The sequence below is a fragment of the Adiantum capillus-veneris genome, chromosome 7, assembly GCF_014529385.1.
Source record: "Adiantum capillus-veneris isolate H3 chromosome 7, ASM1452938v2, whole genome shotgun sequence".
Classification (NCBI taxonomy): Eukaryota; Viridiplantae; Streptophyta; class Polypodiopsida; order Polypodiales; family Pteridaceae; genus Adiantum; species Adiantum capillus-veneris.
In genome coordinates, this window is record NC_140937.1 from 63,235,663 (window position 1) to 63,242,749 (window position 7,087).

Below are 7,087 nucleotides of genomic sequence, written 5' to 3' on the forward strand. Positions count from 1 at the left end.
ATCATCTGTCAACTCTAAAGCTCTTTCCGCCACCACCTCCACTGGCTTTGGCTCTTCTAGTATTTTTGGTTCGTCCAGTTTCTCTTCACTTTCTTTTTTACTCTTTGTCTTTTTCTCCGTCCCTCTCCGTTCATCTTGTTTTTGTAAGGTGATCCCATAAACTGCCTCAAGGGCCTCTTCTTCGGTGTATCCTATCTCTACCAGATCCTCATAATCATTTCTCTTTTGCTGAACTGGATCTATCTTCTTTTCTTTGGTCTTGGCTTCTGGCTTTTCCAAAACATCTGTGTCCACCTCTACTGTGGTCTCTTCCACAATTTTTTCCGTCTTCTTCGGGCTTGGTACATCAGTCATAGAGGGATGTTTGTCCTCAGCTTCCTTGGCTTTCCCTTTGTCGGCTTGCCCATCTTTCTCTTGAGGCTTAGTAGACCCATCTAATTTCCTTTTCCCCTTGTCGTCCTTTTTCAGCTCAGCTTTTAACTGTTGTACCTCCTCTTCAGTGTATGGCTCGACAGGTTGCTACTCCAAAATAGCCTCTGACTCCTCATACGCTTTAATATATTGATCGTATTCATCAATGTGTGGCCTGGCCGAGCTAGTTCCAACTTTAGTGGGGTCTGGCAACCACTTTTCTTCAAAGTCACCCTTTAGAGCTCTTTCCGCTCTAAACTGCTCCACTAATCTTTTCATTCTTGCCGCTTTCTGACTTTTGGTTTGCTTGGGAGCAACCTTCTTCTTTACTTTCTTCTTAAGTGGCTCGTCCACATCCTCTTCAGGTTCTGAAACTACTTCTAGTTTCCGGCGTGCTCTTGTGGATGCCCTCTTGGATACTTCGGGCTGTTCTTCCTCCTCCTCGGCTTCTCTAAGACACTCATTCTGGGAGGGAGCCTTTGGCCACTGATCTCTAGCTTCAATAGCTTCATAAGCTATTCTTGTCAGAATTTCCACTCCTCCTATGTATTTTTGCTTCTCGTTGTGCATGGTAAATACTTGCTCGTGGATGTGTTGAGCATAATTCACCTCTTTTGGCATATTGCTCTTTAATGCCCATGTGATGGTGGTCGCAATGGCATGGGGTGGTGTCATATACTTTTGCGGTCTTTTACTGCAAACATGAAGAAATTGGTTGTACAGTCGGCAAAGGGTTGCCGCTCTTGGGTCCTTCATATCTCCATAGGTTGCATTCTGTTTCTTGGGCCCATAGACCTCTATGGCCTCCCTTCTTTCCCTGACCGAGCTCCCTTTGTTGTGCAGCTTCAATGCGTTTGCAATTAGCTGTGGAGTGATCTATACTTCTACCTTCTCTCCATCCATGGCTGTCAATGTGGCTTTTCCATCCTTCTGAATGGATGTTGCCAACTCGTACACTCTTCTTGTATCCACACCTGATGGTCTCGAGGTGAAGAAACTGTGAAAGTCTGCCCTTTCCAGGTACTTGCTGATGTCTTCTGACCTGCTATAATCTACCAATTCCTGTGGGATCATCGGTACATCCACCGCTTGCCCTTGAGGATCTCTGAAAGTCCCCTGGTAGATCTTTATTCCCTCTTTCTCCAATACTGCTTCCTCCACCCAAGTTTTGGTTGGCTTGAGGGTTTCTGCTGGAATGCCAAATGGTTCCGCTTCTGCAATAGCATCTGTGATTGTCGGTCTTTTTCTCTTCGTTGCCGATGACTTGGTGGAATCCATGGATCCTGTAACTCCAATTTCAGAAGTTAGCGTCTTTTTAGTACTGAAAGCCAAAATGAAGCTTTTAACTATCCAAATGACTTGAAAATTGAAACATGAGCTATTCAGGGCCTAAGGATGCAAGGTAGGTGAAAAAATATGCAAAATGGGCTCAAAATCATGCTGGAGACATCATACGCGTATGATGTATTTTGTGTCAAAATGACTTCATATTGGTTGTGCTTGTAGCTGATAGTGTATACATGATTATCATATGCTTGGATTTGAGTTTGGATCCCATTTGGTCAAGTTTTGGCCAATTTAGTCCAGTTCCGGCTCTTGGCAAAATTTTGAAAGGGAATTGGATTTTATGATCCAAATTGGATAAAACTTGGTGGTTCACTTTCAAATGGCATGTAAATCACTTCTGTTTGGTGGTTGAAGCCTTGAAGTGTCAAAATCACATAGTGAGACATCATACGCGTATGATGTCTTTTAGTGTATTTTTGGACCAAATTTCTCTATAAGCTTGGATTTGGCTTTAGATAGGCTTATTCAGTGGATTTATGAAGTTTGGATAGATTTTGGGCTAAAAATGGCTCTGGAGACATCATACGCGTATGATGTATTTTTCATCAATTTTGCACGGGATTGGTTCTGTGGACTCCCCATGTACTAGTGAAGGACTGTTCCTACTCAAATCTTGGTTTGGACTTGAGTATGTTGGATTTGGGCCAAAAATAGGCTTTAGGTGAAGGATTTTCCCTCAATTGGGCTAATGGGGTGATCCTCTTGACCAAATGGTTCCAAATTTCATATGTAGCATGTATTAGATATATATAATGGATGTATGATGACAAATGAGCAGTTTTGGCTCTGTAAGTGCAAATAGACATCATACGCGTATGATGTCTTTTGTGTCAAAATGGTGCTTTTTGGTTCCAGATAGCTTGTAGATGTGTTTAACAACAATCCTACAAAGTTTCAATGAGTTTGGAGTTATTTTGACAAAATTAGGACCAAAAATCAATTTTATGGCCTACTTTGCGTCTTTTTGGTTTTCCTTGGGTTTTCTAACTCCAATTCTCATGATACTTGATTCATAGGATGTGATTAACATGTGGAATGAGGCTATGCACTCAAATGTTGAAATGGATGTGAAATTCATGCTGTGAGACATCATACGCGTATGATGTCTTTTCTTGAAATGTTGGTCTTTTTGTGCAAAGAATGCTTTGTGCTAGTGCCCTAAGCCCTGCTAACTAGTTTTCAACTTAAAAAGTCATCAGTTTAGCTAAAAAGCCCCCTTATAGGCATTTCAGTCTCCGAAGTTGTCTTTTTGCCTTGGAGTTGAATTTCTTCAACTTTTTTTCTCGAGAGTTGCATTTCCAGCTCATTGGATATGTTGTGAAGCCATCTATTTGGCTGAACTTGACTTTGGCTCCCCGTTCTCCATCTTTCTCCCTTTGGTTGCCCGAAAGCGTCTTTTTCACCATCGGTAAGTGCATCAGCTTTCTTTTGGGTTTTGCATGCAAACATAAGTCATCGATAGTTACTTGAAGCTGCTTGTGAAGTTTCATTTCATTCGGTCGTCAATTTCAGCCGTTATGCCAAAATGACGCTTTGTGTGTCTGCAGCCAAATCGGTTGTTCCGACCTACTTTTTGTGATTCAAACTTGGAGATATTCTATGGTTGCATTGTCCTTGATGTGGTTGAACTTCCTGTGAAGTTTCGTGTTGTTTCGACAACTTTTTCCTGTTTGCCTCTTTCAGGCTCTGTTGACCTAGGGTTTTTCCAGTCGTTCTTTCTCGAGCTTTGAGTGTTAGAAACCCATCTTCTATACTAGGGTAACCCACCTATAAGTTCTTGCAAGGTTTGGTTAGGCGGTTGTGCCACTACCTAGCATTCTACCCCATTCCCCGTCTGCTCTTGTTTCTTAGTTTTGGTCAGTTTTCGCGACAAAAGTTAATGATAAGCATCAAAATCTTATGGCAACGAGTCTACCTCTCATGTCTGGTGTCCTATGAGCTCTCGTGGAAGTCGTAGAAGGTCGTAGAAGATCTGTGCTCTTGTGGCTCTCTGCTCTTCTCCAAGAAGGTAATAGCGTGAATGAGCTTGAAAGTGATGTGAAAAAGACTTGACTTCGGACTTCCCGATTCACTTGCCACCAAATTTGTCATGTGCTCCTATCTTGTTATGAGATGCGCTTTAGGATCTGAAATTTTCCAAATCGGACTCCGTTTGACCTGTTTTCTTAGAATTCCGTCCACTTGCCAAAATTCTGCCGTTTCGGACTTTCCGCAACTTTTTCAGAATTGTACCCAATTTTTACCATGGGTTGCCCTTGTCATTAGGACCATGACCATCTATTCTTTTCTTTTTTTCGATCTCATTTCACCTGCTTTTTTTTTGTTTTTCTTTTATTTTTATTAAGAAAATCATAATAAATAAATAAAAACAGCAAATTGAAACCAAAAAATTCCAAACATACACAATAAATAGCTGGTAACCCTGTGTATATGAATATACACTTATTTGTGATTTTTGGACTTGGATTATCACTTTTTAGCTCCAAAAACACTCTTATTTAGTGATATTTACATGTCTAGAGACCCAAATTCATCATTTGATCTCTTCTTGTTGCAAAACAAGGTATATAAGGGCATAAATATTATCAATATCCACAATCAAACATAAAAATTGCAAAATCATGTAAGACACTGCCCTTGTAATATAATTTTTGTTTTTCTTTGTTTTTGTCGCTTGTAGCTGCTTTGTAGCTCCTGTATACCTGTATACCTCCCCCCCTCCTAGTCTGAGTCCTCCCGGACGACTATGAAGTGTCTGTGGGCGAAGCATTGTAATTGTTTTGGTCATAAGTTTCCAATGAAATTGTAGAGCGATGATACAACAGTCTTTCCAATAAAGCTGCTCTTTGTTTGATTGAAGGATTGGTGGTCGGGTTTTGGGTTGGTTCTGACACTTCGGCAGTAGAATCAGTAGATGGATTCTTCTTTACCTTGTTGTTCTTTTTCACAATCCAAATCTGCTTCCGCTTCGCTTGTGCTTGCCACAAACTCTTTGCGACCCAAACCTGCTTTGTTCTTTGTGTTGATTTCCTCGCCTTGAAATACCTAGGAGTTTCCGTGGATTGTACTGAAGGGAGTTCCTGTTTACAAATCCTTGAGATCCAAATTTTCTTGCTATAGCTTTGCCGTCATGAACTTATTTGGAATCCAGATCTATTTCACTGTCCTTGATTGTCTGGAATCACTCTGTTGTCTGGTATTGAAGACTTTGTTTTCCACCTTTGTGTTCTCTGGCACAACCTTTTTTGGTCTCCATACCAAATTTGACTCCGTTTTTTCCCAAGGTTGAGCTGGTATATTATTGCTTGTCTTCCTTATCCAATGTTGAGAGTTCCTCATCGAAGAGCAATCTAGTTGTATAGAAACTTTTGTTTGCCATTGCTTCTTCTTTTTCTCTGGTTGTTGTTTACCTTTGTTCTTGGATTCCTTCTTTGGAGTTGGCACTGCTCCTTTGGTGAACTTAACTGATTGAATTTCACCTTCATATTTGATAAGCACTGATTTAGAACTCCAGTCAATCATTGCATTGTATTGCTTATGCTATGGTTGTCCTAGCAATAATGGATGTTGTGTAGCTTGGTCTTCAACCACGTAAAACATATGAGGATACACATACTGGTTAATCTGTATATGTAAAATTGTGCATCCGACAGTTTTGATTGAATTCTTAGAGTAACTCTTTAACTCTTGCTTGGCAGTTTGTAATTTAGTGGCATTTGTCAATTGTCTATACAAACTGAGTGAAAGTAGGTTAGTTTGAGCTCCTGAATCCAATAGTGCTCTGGCTTTGATTTGGTTGGTTCCTACTTTGCATTCAATGATGGGTTCTTCTTTGTCATTATCCATTTCTGTTATACTGACAGCGTTTATTCGTATTGCTCCTTCATTGCGCTGTTTCTGACGCAGTAGTCTTCTTTTCTCCATTCTTTCCTTCGTCTCGGCTTGCGCTTCCTCCACAATCTTTTTCTTTTTCTGGACACGCAGCTTTTCTTGATGTATTTTGAGAAGCATGTCTTGGGTTAGCGGCAAAATATACTTTTTCACTCTGCATCCACTAATCCAATTGGGCATTTCTTCTCCGTCTAATGTAGCAAGCTTGACGGCTCCACTTGGTGATAGATGTTTAATCACCAGAGGTCCCATCCCTCGCTTTTTAAGCTTCTTAGCATGCTGTTTCAGAGTGTAAACTAGGACATAGTCCCCAACCTTAAACTCTTTAGTCCGCACATGCTTATCAAAAAAATCCTTTTGTCGCCTTTTGTCGCACATGTACACCGGTCTAGGTGTCTCACCTGGAGCTGCTATATCAACTTTTTTTGCATCCTCCGGTCCGTCATAAGATTCGTTCTCCCCTCTCTCTCGAATAGGTTGGGTTACTACCACCTTCCTATCCTCTATTGTGAATTTCCTGTAGTGAGAGGGAACATCCATGTTTTCCTTGATTTTGGCGTTTTCGTCCTCTCCACTCTCAATTTCTGTCGTCCAAACTTCTTTCAGAGTTTTCTTGAGCTCTCTGTATTTGTTTCTACATTCTAACTTGGACTCTGTGTGTTCTCTGTTGCGCTTGTTCTTTTCTGATTTTTCTTTTTCAGTTTTCGTTTCATTCCTTTGAACTTGATTTCTTGAGCTTCTTTTATCTTTTCGTCAGCTCTTTTGCTCATTGCCTCTCATTCTTCCAGAAATCTTGTCCTTAACACAATCTTCCGCCTTTACTAACATTAGGAATTGATTTTTTCCTCTTATTCTAGGCATCGGATTGGTTCTAATCCCCTTTGTTTTTCTCTTTGCTCTATAGCGTTTTTGGCGTTGTTTAGTTTGGTTTGTAAAATCATAAAATCGGACATCCGTTATAGTTTCTTCGTTTCTGCTTGAATTGTCCGTTGACTCGTTGTCTGCTTCATTTTCCCACTCTGGATGATCGGGAATGTCGTGAAACACCTCTTCTTCATCTTCCTTTTCCAGTGTATCGTTCTTTTCAGTTTGTTTTTTGAGTATAGTTCTCAGCATGAAGTACGGAACCACGTCGTACACTACAAGAGGCTATTCATATTAGCGACGCTCACACAGCGACGCTCAAAAAAAAAATTCTCGGCGTCGCTATGAGCGTCGCAAATTTACAAAGAAATTTGCGACGCTCATAGCGACACCGACTGGGCTAAAAAAATAACAGAGAGCGCCCAAAAACTCAGATCTCATATCTGAGTTTTTCGGCGCCCTCAAGCAAGGAGCAGGTAACGCTCTCCCCCCCCCTCTCTCTCTCTCTCTCTCTCTCTCTCTCTCTTTCTTCTCCACACACACACACACACACACACACACACACACACACACG